This window comes from Mus caroli, unplaced genomic scaffold, assembly GCF_978045245.1.
Source record: "Mus caroli unplaced genomic scaffold, Mus_caroli_1 scaffold_8, whole genome shotgun sequence".
NCBI lineage: Eukaryota > Metazoa > Chordata > Mammalia > Rodentia > Muridae > Mus > Mus caroli.
This window is the reverse complement of record NW_028227263.1, coordinates 140,072,483-140,092,575: the sequence shown is the minus strand read 5'-3', so window position 1 is coordinate 140,092,575 and position 20,093 is coordinate 140,072,483.

Here is a 20,093-nt window from a genome sequence, read left to right as displayed (position 1 = left end):
AGTGAGGACCACAGAGGCAGACAGCTTCTAGGACAGGCAGGAGCCACAGAGCCACTGAGGCAGCACCCTTTTGGGGCCGCAGACATCCGGCACCCTCCCAGCTGGAAGACAGTGGTCTGCCCTGCACAGGAGCCCTCTGCCTCAGGAGCAGGGAGCACATCTTGGATCCAGGACTCCACCGAACTTAGGAACTTAGTCTGCACAGCTAAGAGTGTGCACCACAGAAGCTGTCAGCTTCTGTGACCTGCCAAAGCAACACAGCATCTGGGAAAGGTCCTGTTTTCGGCCTTCTTCTTCGGTCAGGAGGAGGTCCAAACACCAGATATCTGTACACCTTCCCTTTAAGAGGAAAGCTTGTCAGCAGGTAGTGCTCTAAGCACTGAAACTCAGAGGAGAGAGCCTGTCTCCCAGGTATGCTGACAGACGGTACTCAGAATCACCAGAAGAACAACCTCTGAACAGAGACAACTATAACAACTCCAGAGATTACCAGATGGCGAAAGGTAAACGTAAGAATCTTACTAACAGAAACCAAGACCACTCACCATCATCAGAACCCAGCACTCCCACTTCGCCCAGTCCAGGGCTCCCCAACACACCTGAAAAACTAGACCTGGATTTAAAAGCATATCTCATGATGATGGTAGAGGACATCAAGAAGGACTTTAAAGAACTACAGGAGAACATGGCTAAAGAGTTACAAGTCCTTAAAGAAAAACAGGAAAAGACATCCAATCAGATGATGGAAATGAACAAAACCATACTAGACCTAAAAAGGGAAGTAGACACAATAAAGAAAACCCAAAATGAGGAAACACTGGAGATAGAAACCCTAGGAAAGAAATCTGGAACCACAGATGCGAGCATCAGCAACAAAATACAAGAGATGGAAGAGAGAATCTCAGGTGCAGAAGATTCCATAGAGAACATTGGCACAACAATCAAGGAAAATGGAAAATGCAAAAAGATCCTAACTCAAAACATCCAGGAAATACAGGACACAATGAGAAGACCAAACCTACGGATAATAGGAGTGGATGAGAATGAAGATTTTCAACTCAAAGGACCAGCAAACATCTTCAACAAAATTATAGAAGAAAACTTCCCAAATCTAAAGAAAGAGATGCCCATGAACATACAAGAAGCCTACAGAACTCCAAATAGGCTGAACCAGAAAAGAAATACCTCCCGACACATAATAATCAGAACAACAAATGCACTAAATAAGGATAGAATACTAAAAGCAGTAAGAGAAAAAGGCCAAGTAACATATAAAGGCAAGCCTATCAGAATTACACCAGATTTTTCACCAGAGACTATGAAAGCCAGAAGATCATGTACAGATGTTATACAGACACTAAAAGAACACAAATTCCAGCCCAGGCTACTATACCCAGCCAAACTCTCAATTAACATAGATGGAGAAACCAAAGTATTCCACGACAAAACCAAATTCACACATTATCTCTCCACGAATCCAGCCCTTCAAAGGATAATAACAGAAAAAAACCAATACAAGGACGGGAACCACGCCCTAGAAACAACAAGAAGGTAATCCCTCAACAAACCTAAAAGAAGACAGCCACAAGAACAGAATGCCAACTCTAACAACAAAAATAACAGGAAACAACAATTACTTTTCCTTAATATCTCTTAATATCAATGGACTCAACTCCCCGATAAAAAGACATAGACTAACAAACTGGCTACACAAACAAGACCCAACATTTTGCTGCTTAGATGAATCTCATCTCAGAGAAAAAGATAGACACTACCTCAGAATGAAAGGCTGGAAAACAATTTTCCAAGCAAATGGTATGAAGAAACAAGCTGGAGTAGCCATTCTAATATCTGATAAGATTGACTTCCAACCCAAAGTCATCAAAAAAGACAGGGAGGGACACTTCATACTCATCATAGGTAAAATCCTCCAAGAGGAACTATCAATCCTGAATAACTATGCTCCAAATACAAAGGCAGCCTCATTCATTAAAGAAACTTTAGTAAATCTCAAAGCACACATTGCACCTCATACAATAATAGTGGGAGACTTCAACACACCACTTTCACCAATGGACAGATCATGGAAACAGAAACTAAACAGGGACACAGTGAAACTAACAGAAGTTATGGATCAAATGGATCTGGCAGATATCTACAGAACATTTCACCCTAAAACAAAAGGATATACCTTCTTCTCAGCACCTCATGGTACCTTCTCCAAAGTTGACCACGTAATTGGTCACAAAACAGGCCTCAACAGATACAAAAATATTGAAATTGTCCCATGCATCCTATCAGATCACCATGGACTAAGGCTGATCTTCAATAACAAAATAAATAATAGAAAGCCAACATTCACGTGGAAACTGAACAACACTCTTCTCAATGATACCTTGGTCAAGGAAGGAATAAAGAAAGAAATTAAGGACTTTTTAGAGTTCAATGAAAATGAAGCCACAATATACACAAACTTATGGGACACAATGAAAGCATTTCTAAGAGGAAAACTCATAGCTCTGAGTGCCTCCAAAAAGAAACTGGAAGGAGCACACATTAGCAGCTTGACAACACACCTAAAAGCACTAGAACAAAAGGAAGCAAATTCACCCAAGAGGAGTAGACGGCAGGAAATAATCAAACTCAGGGGCGAAATCAATCAAGTGGAAACAAGAAGAACTATTCAAAGAATCAACCAATCAAGGAGCTGGTTCTTTGAGAAAATCAACAGGATAGATAAACCCTTAGCCAGACTCACTAGAGGGCACAGGGAAAGCATCCTAATTAACAAAATCAGAAATGAAAAAGGAGACATAACAACAGATCCTGAAGACATCCAAAACACCATCAAATCCTTCTACCAAAGGCTATACTCAACAAAACTGGAGAACCTGGATGAAATGGAGAAGTTTCTAGACAGATACCAGGTACCAAAGTTGAACCAAGATCAGGTTAATGATCTAAACAGCCCTATATCCCCCAAAGAAATAGAAGCAGTCATTAATAGTCTCCCAACCAAAAAAAAGCCCAGGACCAGATGGGTTTAGTGCAGAGTTCTATCAGACCTTCAAAGAAGATCTAATCCCAGTTCTTCACAAACTATTCAACAAAATAGAAACAGAAGGTACTCTACCCAACTCATTCTATGAAGCCACAATTACTCTGATACCTAAACCACAAAAAGACCCAACAAATATAGAAAACTTCAGACCAATATCCCTTATGAATATTGATGCAAAAATCCTTAATAAAGTTCTTGCTAACCGAATCCAAGAACACATCAAAACAATCATCCATCCTGACCAAGTAGGTTTCATCCCAGGGATGCAGGGATGGTTCAATATATGGAAATCCATCAACGTAATCCAGTATATAAACAAACTCAAAGACAAAAACCACATGGTCATCTCCTTAGATGCGGAAAAAGCATTTGACAAGATCCAACACCCATTCATAATAAAAGTCTTGGAAAGATCAGGAATTCAAGGCCCATACCTAAACATGATAAAAGCAATCTACAGCAAACCAGTAGCCAACATCAAAGTAAATGGTGAGAAGCTTGAGCAATCCTTCTAAAATCAGGGACTAGACAAGGCTGTCCACTTTCTCCATACCTATTCAACATAGTACTTGAAGTCCTAGCCAGAGCAATTCGACAACAAAAGGAGATCAAAGGGATACAAATTGGAAAAGATGAAGTCAAAATATCATTTTTTGCAGATGATATGATAGTATATATAAGTGACCCTAAAAATTCCACCAGAGAACTCCTAAACCTGATAAACAGCTTCGGTGAAGTAGCTGGATATAAAATTAACTCAAACAAATCAATGGCCTTTCTCTACACAAAGAATAAACAGGCCGAGAAAGAAATTAGGGAAACAACACCCTTCTCAATAGTCACAACTAATATAAAATAACTTGGCGTGACTCTAACTAAGGAAGTGAAAGATATGTATAATAAAAACTTCAAGTCTCTGAAGAAAGAAATTCTAGAAGATCTCAGAAGATGGAAAGATCTCCCATGCTCATGGACTGGCAGGATCAACATTGTAAAAATGGCTATCTTGCCAAAAGCAATCTACAGATTCAATGCAATCCCCATCAAAATTCCAACTCAATTCTTCAACGAATTAGAAAGTGCAATCTGCAAATTCATCTGGAATAACAAAAAACCTAGGATAGCAAAAACTCTTCTCAAGGATAAAAGAACCTCTGGTGGAATCACCATGCCAGACCTAAAGCTTTACTACAGAGCAATTGTGATAAAAAACTGTGTGGTACTGGTATAGTGACAGACAAATAGACCAATGGAATAGAATTGAAGACCCAGAAATGAACCCACACACCTATGGTCACTTGATCTTCGACAAGGGAGCTAAAACCATCCAGTGGAAGAAAGACAGCATTTTCAACAAATGGTGCTGGCACAACTGGTTGTTATCATGTAGAAGAATGGGAATCGATCCATTCCTATCTCCTTGTACTAAGGTCAAGTCTAAGTGGATCATGGAACTTCACATAAAACCAGAGACACTGAAACTTATAGAGGGGCATATATCCAGAAGATGTCCCAACCGGTAAAAAGGACACATGCTCCACTATGTTCATAGCAGCCCTATTTATAATAGCCAGAAGCTGGAAAGAACCCAGATGTCCCTCAACAGAGGAATGGATACAGAAATTCTGGTACATTTACACAATGGAGTACTACTCAGCTATTAAAAAGAATGAATTTATGAAATTCATAGCCAAATGGATCGACCTGGAGGGCATCATCTTGAGTGAAGTAACACAATCACAAAAGAACTCACACAATATGTATTCATTGATAAGTGGATATTAGCCCAAAACTTAGGATACCCAAGATATAAGATACAATTTGATAAACGCATGAAACTCAAGAAGAATGAAGACCAAAGTGTGGACACTGTGCACCTTCTTAGAATTGGGAACAAAACACCCAGGGAAGGAGTTACAGAGACAAAGTTCGTAGCTGTGATGAAAGGATGGACCATTTAGAGACTGCCGTATCCAGGGATCCATCCCATAATCAGCTTCTAAACGCTGACACCATTGCATACACTAGCAAGATTTTGCTGAAAGGACCCAAATATAGCTATCTCTTGTGAGACGATGCCGGGGCCTAGCAAACACAGGAGTGGATGTTCACAGTCAGCTATTGGATGTATCACAGGGCTCCCAATGGAGAAGCTAGAGAAAGTACCCAAGGAGCTAAAGAGATCTGCAACCCTATTGTTGGAACAACATGATGTACTAACCAGAACCCCGGAGCTCTTGTCTCTAGCTGCATATGTATCGAAAGATGGCCTAGTCAGCCATCAATGGAAAGAGAGGCCCATTGGACTTGCAAACTTTATATGCCCCAATATAGGGGAATGCCAGGGCCAAAAGAATGGGAATGGGTGGGTAGGGAATTGGGGGGCGCTATGGGGGACTTTTGGGATAGCATTGGAAATGTAATTGAGTAAAATATGTAATAAAAATAAAAAAAAAAGAAACTTATAGAGGAGAAAGTGGGGAAAAGCCTTGAAGATATGGGCACAGGGGAAAAATTCTTGAATAGAACAGCAATGGCTTGTGCTGTAAGATCGAGAATTGACAAGTGGGACCTCATGAAACTGCAAAGCTTCTGCAAGGCAAAAGACACCATCAATAAGACAAAAAAACCACCAACAGATTGGGAAAGGATCTTTACCTATCCTAAATCAGATAATGGTCTAATATCCAATATATATAAGGAACTCAAGAAGGTGGACTCCAGAAAGTCAAATAACCCTATTAAAAAATGGGGCTCAGAACTGAACAAAGAATTCTCACCTGAAGAATACCGAATGGCAGAGAAGCACCTGCAAAAATGTTCAACATCCTTAATCATCAGGGAAATGCAAATCAAAACAACCCTGAGATTCCACCTCACACCAGTCAGAATGGCTAAGATCAAAAATTCAGGTGACAGCAGATGCTGGCGAGGATGTGGAGAAAGAGGAACACTCCTCCATTGTTGGTGGGATTGCAAGCTTGTACAACCACTCTGGAAATCAGTCTGGCGGTTCCTCAGAAAATTGGACATAGTACTACCGGAGGATCCAGCAATAGCTCTCCTGGGCATATATCCAGAAGATGTCCCAACCGGTAAAAAAGACACATGCTCCACTATGTTCATAGCAGCTCTATTTATAATAGCCAGAAGCTGGAAAGAACCCAGATGTCCCTCAACAGAGGAATGGATAGAGAAATTATGGTACATTTACACAATGGAGTACTACTCAGCTATTAAAAAGAATGAATTTATGAAATTCCTAGCCAAATGGATGGACCTGGAGGGCATCATCTTGAATGAGGTAACACAATCACAAAGGAACTCACACAATATGTATTCACTGATAAGTGGATATTAGCCCAAAACTTAGGATACCCAAGATAGAAGATACCATTTGCTAAACGCATGAAACTCAAGAAGAATGAAGACCAAAATGTGGACACTGTCCCCCTTCTTAGAATTGGGAACAAAATACCCATGGAAGGAGTTACAGAGACAAAGTTTGGAGCTGTGATGAAAGGATGGACCATCTAGAGACTGCCATATCCAGGGATCCATCCCATAATCAGGGAAGTGGGGGGCGCTATGGGGGACTTTTGGGATAGCATTGGAAATGTAATTGAGGAAAATATGTAATAAAAAATATTAAAAATTAAAAAAAATAAAAATAAAAATAAAAATAAATTACTTTTATAAGAGTAAGGTTGTCACCATTTCTTTTTTTAATTAATCATTTAATTTGTTTACATTTCAAATGATAGCCCATTTCCCAGTTAGGCCTCCACAACACAACCCTATCCAATCCACCCTCTCCCCCTTCCTATATGTCTCTATGAGGGTGCTTCTCACCCACTCACCCACTCCTGCCTCACCAATTACTCCTTATGCTGGGGCATCAATCCTCCACAGGACCAAGGGCCTCCCCTCCCATTGATGTCAGATAAGGCAATCCTCTGCTACATATGTATCTGGAGCCATGGGTCCCTCCATGTGTATTCTTTATTTGGTGGTTTAGTTCCTAGGAGATCTAGTTGTTTGATATTCTTCCTATGGGGTTACAAACCCCTTAAGCTCCTTCAGTCCTTCCCCTTGCTCTCCCACTGTTGTCAATGGGCTCAGTATGATGTTTGGATATGAGTATTTGCATCTCTATTTGCTGGTAGAACCTCTCAGGAAACAGCTATACCAGGTTACTATCAGCAAGTGCTTCTTGGCAATAGCAATAGTGTCAGGGTTTTGTTGTCTGCAGATGGGGTGGATCCTTGGATGGGGCTGTCTCTGGATAACCTTTCCCTCAGTTTCTCTTACATATTTTTGTGTCCCTGTCTTCCCTTTGGACAGAAACCTTTCTGGGTTAAAAATTTTGAGATGGGAAGGTGGTCCCATCCCTCAATTGGAAGAAATTACTATCTACTAGAGGTAGTCTCCACAGGTTCTATCTCCCCTTTGTTGTGTATTTAGACTAAAGTCAACATGTCTTGAAATGAAATGATTTCTGATTGAAATCTGATTGTCTCAGTGGGTGAGTTATCCACCACCCACAGTTTTCTTGTATGTAACTGTGCTTTGCTGCAGGCTGCTTTAAAACCCATGTTCCTTAATTGTTAGTTTAATGGGTTATACTGTCTGATCACAGTGTTTCTCTCTGTTCCTCCAAACTCAGTACTTTAAACCTCAGATAAGAACAGAATAGCTCTTTATATTTCCTCATCTAAACAACATAAAATATATTGTTAGGACTAAATTATTTCAACATGAATTTTTTTTGTTTTTGTTTTTTGTTTTTTGTTTTTTTGTTTTTTCAAGACAGGGTTTCTCTATGTATCCCTGGCTGTCCTGGAACTCACTCTGTAGACCAGGCTGGCCTCAAACTCAGAAATCCGCCTGCCTCTGCCTCCCAAGTGCTGGGATTAAAGGCTTGTGCCACCACTGCCCGGCTCAACATAAATTTTTTATTAGGTACTTTCTTTATTTACATTTCAAATGTTATCCTCTTTCCTAGTTTCCCCTCTGAAAATCCCCTACCCTCTCCCCTTCCCTCTGCTCCTCAGCCCACCCACTCCTGCTTCCTATCCCAGGCATTCCCCTATACTGGGGCATAGAAACTTCACAGGACTAAGGGCCTCTCCTCCCATTGATGACCTACTAGGCCATCCTCTACTACATATGCAGCTAGACCCATGAGTCTCACCATGTGTTTTCTTTGATTAGTGGTTTAGTCCCAGGGAACTCTGGGGTTACTGGTTAGTTCATAATGTTGATCCTCCTAGAGGGTTGCAAACACATTTAGCTCCTTGGGTACTTTCTCTACTCCATTATTTCTGTAGACACCAAACCCATTACTGTTCCTGTGGTGAAGAGGTTCTAGCTCAAAGAAGCCTAGTGTGGCAGTTCCTTGGGAGGTCCAGCAACTGACCAATACAGATGTAGATTCTTGGAGCCAACCATCAGACTGAGCTCAGGAAACCTGGTGGGGGAGCCGGAAGAACGACTAGAAAAGCAAAGTAGTATTGTAGCATTTGAAGACCAACATAGGCTGGCCTGACCACCCAGTTCTCCCAGTATCTAGAACACCAAGTAAGGTTTGTACTTAGAGGGATCCATGGCTTCAGATACATATGTAGGAGAGAATGGCTTAGCCTGATAGGAATGGAAGGGGAAGTTCTTGGTACAAGGGAAGGTTTGATGCCCCAGCGTAGAAGAATGCTGGAACAGCAGGGCAGGAGAGTGCGGGTAGGTGGGGGAGCACACTTATACAGGCAAAAGGGAAGTGGGGAGGACATATCTGGGATGGGTGTAGGTGGAGTGGTAACTGGGAAGTGGGATATCATTTGAGATATAAACAAATGGAATGATTAATTTTAAAAAAAAAAGAGTGTGCACCCTTGATCACATCAATGATTTTGCCTAGTACATTGTAATTCCAAAATGTAAAGTCCTTGGTCCAAGGTCCACTCACCATCACCCTGAATAAACCTAGAAAGATATTCATCAAAAGTCTGTGGTTTATGCTGATGGGGTAACAGTTTCACTATCTTGTAATTAGATGTAGCCACATTTCTTGGATTCCTGATGATATAAATAATCTAACATAAAATGAAGGATATAACCATAGAGTATAAGTATTTAAGGTTGCCTGTTGAACCAAACTTAATATTGCTTTAAACAAAACAGGAATATACAACAGGTATTGTTGTCCTTAGTTCATTACTCTTTAAATAATGTTTCAAACAAATTCAAGCAGATGTCACTATTATAGTACCTGACAAAAATAGACCTAAAAATAAAAATAGTCAGAAGAGATAAAGACTACCTCCTAATGTAAAGATAAACAATCCATGAGCTACAAAATGGTGGCTCACACCTGCCATCACAGCACGAGGGAGTCAGGGGCTGAGAGATCTCTTAGTTTGTGCCAGCCTGCTCTGTAAAGTGAGCTCCAGGGCAGCTAGAGCTACACTGAGAGACCTTCTCAAAATATGAAAGAAAGAAACGTAATCCATTGGAAATGAATAAAGAAATATCTTGGTTTAACTGACATCATGAGTCAAATGAACCTAAGAGACATCTTCCTAACTTTCCACTCAAACAATAAAGAATATACAGTTTTATCAAGATTTATGAGATCACATAATAGGACACAATAAATACAGGGCATTTTCAATAAGTTCTTATATTCTGCCTGACCATAAGGGAATAAAACTAGAAATCAACATGAAGAGACACTAACAAAATTAAACATACTCATAGAGATTAAACAAGACACCACTGAAAGAAAATGGTGTAAAGAAATTGAATGTTAAATCGAAGAGCCCTCTGAATTGAAGGAAAATGAATACAGATAGAATACAGATCTTTGGGGGATACAATGAAAGCAGTTCTGAGACAAGCTGGCAACTCTCCTGCACAAACAAAAACAAAAACAAAACAAAACAAAAAAACCTCGAGAAATACGAAATAAATAACTTAATGATAAACTTATGGCTTTAGATCAATGATGATGACGAACTATGGGGCCAGTGCGATGATTCAGCTGATAAAAGCACCCATTGTGAACCCTAGGAACATGAGTTTGATTCCATGGTATAAAGAAGTTTATTCTGTACACACACATATACCTTAACATATATATATATACAAACAAATAAAAAGGTTTTAATTGAAAAATACAATAATAAAGCTATCTTCAGGTAACAAAGCACTTCAAAAAGGAATCTATGTTAGTAAAATTTTTCATAAAGAGAGAATATTATAGACAAATGTTTGTGAAGAACACCAATGCAGATGTATACAGTGAGCAAAACAATCCAAGTAAAATAAATTTTATCTTAGAGAATCATCCATCATTAGTAGAGTGTCATTCCAGTACAGGAGATCCAACAAATATGAATCAATAGACAGAATTGAATTAAGAGAAAGGGGATAAAAAGGATATGAGAATTGCAGAAGGTACAAAAAAAGCATTTGACAGTATTAAAGCAATATCTTTGGTTCAAAAAATAACAGTGGTAAAGTGTTGGCACACAGCATGAGCACTGTAATTCACAGTCACAGAACCTGTGTAATGCTAAGTAGGTAACACACATCCAAAATCCAAGAATTTCTGTGACAGGATGAGAGGTGGATGTCAGGGGACTAGTCTAGTGTACTCAGTGGTGAACAAAGACACTCTGACTGAAAATGGTTAAAGGTGAGACCAAACCTGTCAAAGGCCACATAAGCTGCTCACAGCCCTTCACTTTCTCTGTGACCCTGACCAATTCTCAAGTTCACCACTAGTGCTGCAACAGAATAACAGTTGGAGCTTCTCCTCCCCTCTGACCATGCCTCCTGCCAATCCCTAATACCATTCCCAACCCAGTATCATCAATGTGTACCAGCCTGTGGACCAGCCTCAGGCCACACCTTCGAGATGACCAAGTAGACATCTCCTACTGTACTACCTCATCCAGGCTTCATAGGAATAACTTGTGAAATAGTTCAGTAGCTAAGATCAGTTTCTATTCATGAACAAGAAGCAAATTCTATTCCAAGCACCCATTTGACAGCTAACAACTATTGATTACTACAAATTCAGAGGGCCTAATGCCCTCTTATGACTTACATCAGCACTGCACACATGTGTTACAATGACACCCAGTGCATCACTCATACACATAAAGAAAAATAAATAGATTTTTTTGGATTTAGCAAATGAGGTTTTACTTTTTGTCTAAAATGCAGAATGAAGGTCCTTTTATACTATGTTTTTTGTTGCTGTTAGTCTTTTCTCATTTCTCTTGCCGTTTTTGATGACTGCAATATCTTTCCTTTTTCAGAGCAGAGGCCAAATGAATGAATCTTTTTTTTTTATTACGTATTTTCCTCAATTACATTTCCAATGCTATCCCAAAAGTCCCCCATACCCCCCCACACTTCCCTACCCACCCATTCCCATTCTTTTGGCCCTGGCATTCCCCTGTATTGGGGCATATAAAGTTTGCAAGTCCAATGGGCCTCTCTTTCCAGTGATGGCCGACTAGGCTATCTTTCGATACATATGCAGCTAGAGACAAGAGCTCCGGGGTACTGGTTAGTTCATATTGTTGTTCCAACTATAGAGTTGCAGATCCCTTTAGCTCCTTGGGTACTTTCTCTAGCTTCTCCATTGGGAGACCTGTGATCCATCCAATAGCTGACAGTGAGCATTCACTTCTGTGTTTGTTTGGCCCCGGCATGGTTTCATAAGAGAGCTATATCTGGGTCCTTTCAGCAAAATCTTGCTAGTGTATGCAATGGTGTCAGCATTTGGAAGCTGATTATGGGATGGATCCCTGGATATGGCAGTCTCTAGATGGTCCATCCTTTCATCACAGCTTCAAACTTTGTCTCTGTACCTCCTTCCCTGGGTGTTTTGTTCCCACTTATAAGAAGGGGCACAGTGTCCACACTTTGGTCTTCATTCTTCTTGAGTTTCATGCGTTTAGCAAATTGTATCTTCTATCTTGGGTATCCTAAGTTTTGGGCTAATATCCACTTATCAGTGAATACATATTGTGTGAGTTCCTTTGTGATTGTGTTACCTCACTCAAGATGATGCCCTCCAGGTCCATCCATTTGGCTAGGAATTTCATAAATTCATTCTTTTTAATAGCTGAGTAGTACTCCATTGTGTAAATGTACCATATTTTCTGTATCCATTCCTCTGTTGAGGGGCATCTGGGTTCTTTCCAGCTTCTGGCTATTATAAATAAGGCTGCTATGAACATAGTGGAGCATGTGTCCTTCTTACCGGTTGGGACATCTTCTGGATATACGCCCAGGAGAGGTATTGCTGAATCCTCCGGTAGAGTACTATGTCCAATTTTCTGAGGAACCGCCAGACTGATTTCCAGAGTGGTTGTACAAGCTTGCAATCCCACCAACAATGGAGGAGTGTTCCTCTTTCTCCACATCCTCACCAGCATCTGCTGTCACCTGAATTTTTGATCTTAGCCATTCTGACTGGTGTGAGGTAGAATCTCAGGGTTGTTTTGATTTGCATTTCCCTGATGATTAAGGATGTTGAACATTTTTGCAGGTGCTTCTCTGGCATTCGTTATTCCTCAGGTGAGAATTCTTTGTTCAGTTCTGAGCCCCATTTTTAATGGGGTTATTTGACTTTCTGGAGTCCACCTTCTTGAGTTCTTTATATATATTGGATATTAGTCCCTTATCTGATTTAGGATAGGTAAAAATCCTTTCCCAATCTGTTGGTTGTATTTTTGTCTTATTGATGGTGTCTTTTGCCTTGCAGAAGCTTTGCAGTTTCATGAGGTCCCACTTGTCAATTCTCGATCTTACAGCACAAGCCATTGCTGTTCTATTCAAGAATTTTTCCCCTGTGCCCATATCTTCAAGGCTTTTCCCCACTTTCTCGTCTATAAGTTTCAGTGTCTCTGGTTTTATGTGAAGTTCCTTGATCCACTTAGATTTGACCTTAGTACAAGGAGATAGGAATGGATCAATTCGCATTCTTCTACATGATAACAACCAGTTGTGCCAGCACCATTTGTTGAAAATTCTGTCTTTCTTCCACTGGATGGTTTTAGCTCTCTTGATGAATGAATCTTTATTCAGTAAAGAAAGACATTTACTTTACTACAGCCAATAATAACACAAAGGCCACAGACAAGACTGTAAATGCACCTGAGCTTTTAGGATCTGGTGAGGTCCTCACAAGACTAACACATGCCACTTACCAGCCAGGTAAAAAGAATTTATATGTCAGGGCCTTCTGAGGCATGACCATAATTGAACTGTTAAAGATAATGATGAAGACTTTTGTTGCAACCAGCTGCTTTTCTAATCTAAAGCTATCTATCGGGGTAATTTCCATACAGAAAAAGTTGTCACCTGGCCTGCAACATCATGCATTGGTGACAAGAACAAGTTTACTGAGCTTTGAGCTGAGATTGCTGGACCTTCAGGTTGGCCTTGTCCACCTTGGTAGACTGAGACTAAAAGGGACCTACCAGCCAGTTGAGACGCATTGTTAAATAGGTAGTACATAACTTCATGTAAGGATTCCTAAATTTTCTGCAGCTGAGAAATGGTCTCCTGTCTCTTCTGTGTGGCCTCTTTAACCCTGCTGAGAGCCTGATGATAGGCCCACAGGCAGAGCTTGTCAACCAGGGACTCCAGACTTTCACAGTATCTTGGCATCTGAACCTTAGTATATCCTTCCACCTTTTTCTTTCCATCTCCAGCTCCTTCTGAGTGATGGGGACCTACAGGTCTACCAGCAGCTCCAACTTGGTAATTGCATTATCTACTCAAATGTTCACGAACAGCACCCCAAGCTGTATTGGTACTGCCATTGACCACAGACTTAGTCCTTTCCACACTGCCTAACTGATCCTTTGGTCTTATCCACCACCCCTGAGACCGTGCTCAACACAGAATTCTTGGCTCCAGCCATGATAGTCATCACTACATCCTTTGCTCCAGGTACAGCACCTCTGGCATTGGCAACAATTTCCACAAAATGTCTTGTCTTCTGATGACAGCATTTTCTATTGCTTTAGAATCTTCAGTCTTTGCAATGTTTAATATTTAAGTCAATGGTGTGAAACATGTGAAAATTGGTGTTTGTTTTTGTACTGTAATATGGGCTCAAAAGAGTTATATTTTAGTTAGAATCACTGCTGGACACTTCATAGATTGTTTAGTAATGGTAGGACACACACTATTGTACTAGCTTAGTAGCTGACACCATGAACATAAAAACAAGGGTAGAATCCAGGCCTTATCTGATAATAGGTTGTACTCACACTTAGCCACTTTCAACATAGAAGTTTTACAACATAGAAGTTTTCTACTTGGAAACTATTCCTTAAACAAAAGGATGTTTGCCAACTCAGCCCTCCTGGTTAGAGTTCATTTCTCCACTATATCCATGTCAATGGCTTGTTACTTCTATATTGAAAATGAACACTATTACCTTTGGGGAAAAGTAACTGTTTCCATCTGTGGTGGTTTCAATGTGTTTGGCTCAGAAAGTGTCACTAGTACAAAGTATGGCCCTATTGGAGTAGGTGTGGGCTTGTTGGAGGAGGTGTGTCACTGTGGGCATGGACAATGAGATCCTTAACAAAATGGCAGTCAGTTTTCTCCTAGCAGCTGCCAGATGAAGAGGTAGACCTCTCAACTCCTCCTCCTCATGAACCTTCCCACAGTGCTGCACCAGCATTCAAACTGGCAAAACTATAGCACCATGTTGTGGTCATAACACTGGCCATAATCCGAGGCAGCAAGTTAACTCAGCAGGTAAAGTGCTTGTCAGTGAAACTGATGACTGGTTCTACACAGCAGAGAGAACCTCTGGCCTCCACAGATATTTGCTTACACCTGTCCATACACAATACACAACGGAACACATTGGCCACTGGACACGGGAATCTGTTCTTCACCTCTGTCAATTCACCTTTGATACTATGAAAGAAACGAGGCTACACTCTGAATGTATCAGGTGTTGGTTTGCATGACTGAGGTCAAAGCCCATGAAAAACACCTGGGTTACTTGCATTCTATTCCCCAACTCTCTTTCTCAGAGTAGATTAACATAGTAGATAGTTTCATCACCACATCTGTGACATGAAAAACAGGGAATAATAGTGATCATAAGCTGCCTGAGTTTGCCCGTTTTAAACCTCCCAACACTCAAAATTAAAACTCTACAAACAATTTAACCTAAATTTCTTATAAACCAGGAAAGGCCACTTGGATAATATGGAGAGATGAGGAATGAATGAAGATTATTGTCTACTGGCCTTGACCATGGATCTCTATGGATATGCTAGAGCAGACAACTATGGGAGAGGCCTATGAGGGACATGAGAGCATACAGGAATGTCAAGCACCATGATGCAACCGTTTTTAGTATTTCATTAAATTAATGTTGAAAACCCAAATGATTTATGATTTGTTTTTTTATTTAGGGTTGTTCCTTTAGTTGGTTTGTTTTGGGTTTGGGGTTTTTCTTTATTGTTTTGTTGTTGCTTTGTATTTTTTAGAATCAGCTTTCTTATCCATGCAGCCCTGGCTGTTCTGATACTTGCTCTGTAGACCAGGCTGCTGCTTCAAGATTCACCTACCTCTGCCTCCCTAGTGCTGGGACTGAAGGCATGCACATCCACCACCCTGCTCCAATTGACTTATATAATACAAACTTGATGTGGCTCAGTTTTACTCAGCAATGATATACTTACCTTTTCTCAGCAGTGGTATACTAATATTTGGGCCATTCATATATTCTCTCTCTCTCTCTCTCTCTCTCTCTCTCTCTCTCTCTCTCTCTCTCTCTCTCTCTCTCTCTCTCTCTCTCTGTCTCTCTCTCTCTCACACACACACACACTCTCTCTCTCTCCTTGTCTCTATATCTCTGTGTCTCTGTCTCTTTCTCTCTGTCTCTCTGTCTTTCTGTGTATGTGTGAAGGAGTAGAATATTATGCTATTCTTTTTTTTAAACTTGATTATGTAAATAACTTTTCATTTTATTCAAGCAAATGAGAATATAAACATTTTGTTATGTTGCTTTTCTTCTTTTTTTGTTCATTTTTTAAAATTAGGTATTTTCTTCCTTTACATTTCCAAAGCTATCCCAAATGTCCCCCATACATTCCCCCCACTCCACTACCCACCCACTCCCAATTCTTGGACCTGGCGTTCCCCTGTACTGAGGGATGTAAAGTTTGCAAGACCAATGGGCCTCTCTTTCCAATGATGGCCAACTAGGCTATCTTCTGATACATATGCATCTAGAGACACGACATCTGGGAAGTAGTGGTTAGTTCATATTGTTGTTGCACCTAAGGGTTGCAGAACCCTTTAGCTCCTTCAATACTTTCTCTAGCTCCTCCATTGAGGGCCGTGTGATCCATCCAATAGCTGACTGTGAGCATCCACTTCTGTGTTTGCTAGGCCCCGGCATAGCCTCACAACAGACAGCTCTATCTGGGTCCTTTCAGCAAAATCTTACTAGTGTGTGCAATGGTTTCAGCGTATGGAGGCTGATTATGGGATGGGTCCCCGGGTATGGTAGTCTGTAGGTGGTCCATCCTTTCATCTCACCTCCACACTTTGTCTCTGTAACTCCTTCCATGGGTGTTTTGTTTACAATTCTAAGAAGGGGCAAAGTGTCCACATCCTTCGTTCTTCTTGAGTTTCATGTGTTTTGCAAATTGAATCTTGGGTATTCTGTGGTTCTGGGCTAATATCCACTTATCAGTGAGTACATATCATGTGAGTTCTTTTGTGATTGGGTTACCTCACTCAGAATGATGCCCTCCAAGTCCATCCATTTACCTAGGAATTTCATAAATTCATTATTTTAATAGCTGTGTAGTACTCCATTGTGTAAATGTACTACATTTTCTGTATCCATTTCTCTGTTGAGGGACATCCGGGTTCTTTCCAGCTTCTGGCAATTATAAATAAGGCTGCTATGAACATAGTGGAGTATGTGCCCTTTTTACCAGTTGGAACACTTTCTAGATACATGCCCAGGAGAGGTATTGCTGGATACTCCAGTAGTACTATGTCCAATTTTCTGAGGAACCGCCAGACTGACTTCCAGAGTGGTTGTACAAGCTTGCAAACCCACCAACAATGGAGGAGTGTTCCTCTTTCTCCACTTCCTCGCCAGCATCTGCTGTCACCTGAAATTTTGATCTTAGCCATTCTAACTGGTATGAGGTGGAATCTCAGGGTTGTTTTGATTTGCATTTCCCTGATGATTAAGTGTGGGAAGCCACATGTGCCGTTGCAGGGTGGCGCTGGCTTCTGCTGGCCACCACGCATACATAGGCAGTAAAGTTTTTTTGCTAAGATGAGGTTTTGAGAATTAACCAAAATTAACCAATCAGATGAGAGAGAAGTTAACCAATCAGATGAGAGAGAAGTTAACCAATCAGATGGGAGAGAAGTTAACCAATCAGATGAGAGAGAAATTAACCAATCAGATGTAGGCATGCAAATGAGGTGGTAAGCATCAACCAAGCACAACCTATCCGGGTGTGAGACACACCTCTCCTAGGCCTATATAAGCAGCACCAGTTCTGGGCTCGGGGTCTATTCGCCTCTACAATCAAGCTCTCCCAATAAACGTGTGCAGAAGGATCCTGTTGCAGCGTCGTTCTTGCTGGTCGAGTTGGACGCGCGCAAGAAGTGGTGCCGAAAACCCAGGACGAGACATCTTCAGGCACGAGCGAAGACCCCCGGCTACAGGGAGGATTCAGAACTGCATCGCGGGGAAGGAGCGGTTAATAAAGGTTCCCATAAAACAGACTGCTGAGAAGGATCCGGTGTGGATTTAGAACTCTTCAGCTGGGGAACGGTGGTAATAAAGTGTTCCTGCAAAACAGACTGCTGAGAAGGATTTGACTGCACGGATTCAGAACTCTTCACCTGAGGAACGGTGGTACCGGTAAGTATAAAGAAATTAAAGTAAGTCTCTGAGAGGTATGCTTTCTTACGCAGTAGGTCTGGTAGTTGCTGCTGGGTTTGTGTGGGACCAGCTGTTAAGGAAGGGCAGCGATTTTGTAGGAGTACCAGGAAGGCATATCAGAAACAGAGAGAAAGGAAAAAGAAGACGCACACAGAAAAATAAGTAACTTAAGAAATATAAAAAGAGAAAAAGAAAGGAAGCTAAAAAATAAAGATACAAAGGATAATATAAAATATAAAGATACGAAGGATAATATAAAAAATGAAGAACAAAAAATTAAGCCAATTTACCCTCCTCTCGAGGACTTTGACTAAAGAGGCAGCCTTCATCAAAGGCTTAATGATAGCTCTCAGGGAAAGAGGAGTAACTATTAAAAGCAGCCACTGTGCAGAATTCCCAGAAGAAAGAGAAAAAATGAAAATAAGCTATTTCAGAGCCCTCCTAGGGACAGAAGGAAAACAGGAGATGTCCTGCTTCCTCTCTGACTCCTATGGAGATATTCTTAGCTCTGGTTAGGATATCTGTGTCCCTTTGAGCTGTCTATTGTCTGTTTTTGGTGCACCAAATTGTCTATATGTCTGTCAACTCATATTTGTTTTTGCTTGGATGATTGAATGATTGTTGTTCTGTGTTTCATGTTGAAAAATATAAAAAGCAGTCTCAGTCTGCACAGCAAAAATTGACAAGTTAGCTGCACGGTGGCTGGGAGTCAAGTACAGATGAAAAAGCCCTGTTGAGGGCCGATTGCAAATGGAGCTTTTAAAGGGGCAGGCAGCCTTTTGCTTGTAACAGAAAGTTAGCTTAAAATTGGAAACTCAAGTTTAGAGTTATTCTAAACAACATAAGAAAACAGGTGATATGGAAAAGCAGTGTACAAAGGGTGGAAAGAGTAGGTTTGAAAAGAAAGTACATATCTTTACAAATAGAAGGAAAAACCTTTCAAGGTATAATGGATACAGGAGCGAATAAAAGCATTATATTTAGTAATTAGTGGCCTGCTTCTTGGCCTGTTAATCAATCGTCACATAGCTTACAAGGATTAGGATCTGAGGCTACCCCAACTATAAGTGCAAAATCCTTACAATGGAAAGATAAAGAAGGAAGGACAGGGCTTTTTCAACCTTATGTACTCCCTTTACCTGTAAACTTATGGGGAAGAGATGTGTTGTCAGCCATGAACTTTATACTGACTAAAGATTATTCCCAAAAAAGCAAGGAGATAATGAAAGGAATGGGATATATACCTGGACTAGGTCTAGGAAAAAATTTACAAGGTAGAATTTCTCCAGTTAAAGCCACAGTAAACGCAGATAAGAAAGGGCTGGGTTTTTTCTAGGGGCCGCTGAGGAGCCTTTGCCCATTCTGTGGCGTACTGAGAATGCGTTGTGGGTGCCTCTGAGAAGTTAAAAGCAGCTTTACCCTCTGAGGAGTTAAAAGCAGCTAAAGAATTAGTACAAGCACAATTAGACCTGGGACATGTAGAACCCACACAATCACCCTGGAACACCCCTATTTTTGTTGTAAAGAAAAAGTCAGGTAAATGGAGATTGTTACATGACCTCAGAGCCATTAATGCACAAATGCAAGTTATGGGTCCTGTACAAAGAGGACTCCCCCTACTTTCAGCTCTACCTAAGGATTGGAAAATTATAGTAGTAGATATTAAGGACTGTTTCTTTTCCATTCCATTAAACAAGAAAGATAAACCTAGATTTGCATTTACTCTACCTTCTGTTAATCATATGGAGCCTGATAAAAGGTATCAATGGCGGGTATTGCCCCAAGGAATGGCAAATAGCCCTACCATATGTCAATTATATGGAGGAAAAGCTTTACAACCAGTTAGAGATGGTTTCCCCTCCTTAAAAATTTGTCATTATATGGACGACATTGTGATTTGTGGACCTGAAGAAGAAAGTATACAGCGAGCTTATGGCTTGCTTAATGAAACCTTAAAAATTAATGGCTTGATTATTGCACCAGAAAAGGTACAGCAGTCTAATGTTAGTCAATTTTTAGGAGCCACTATTACTTTATGGTGTGTTATCCCACAAAAGATTAGTA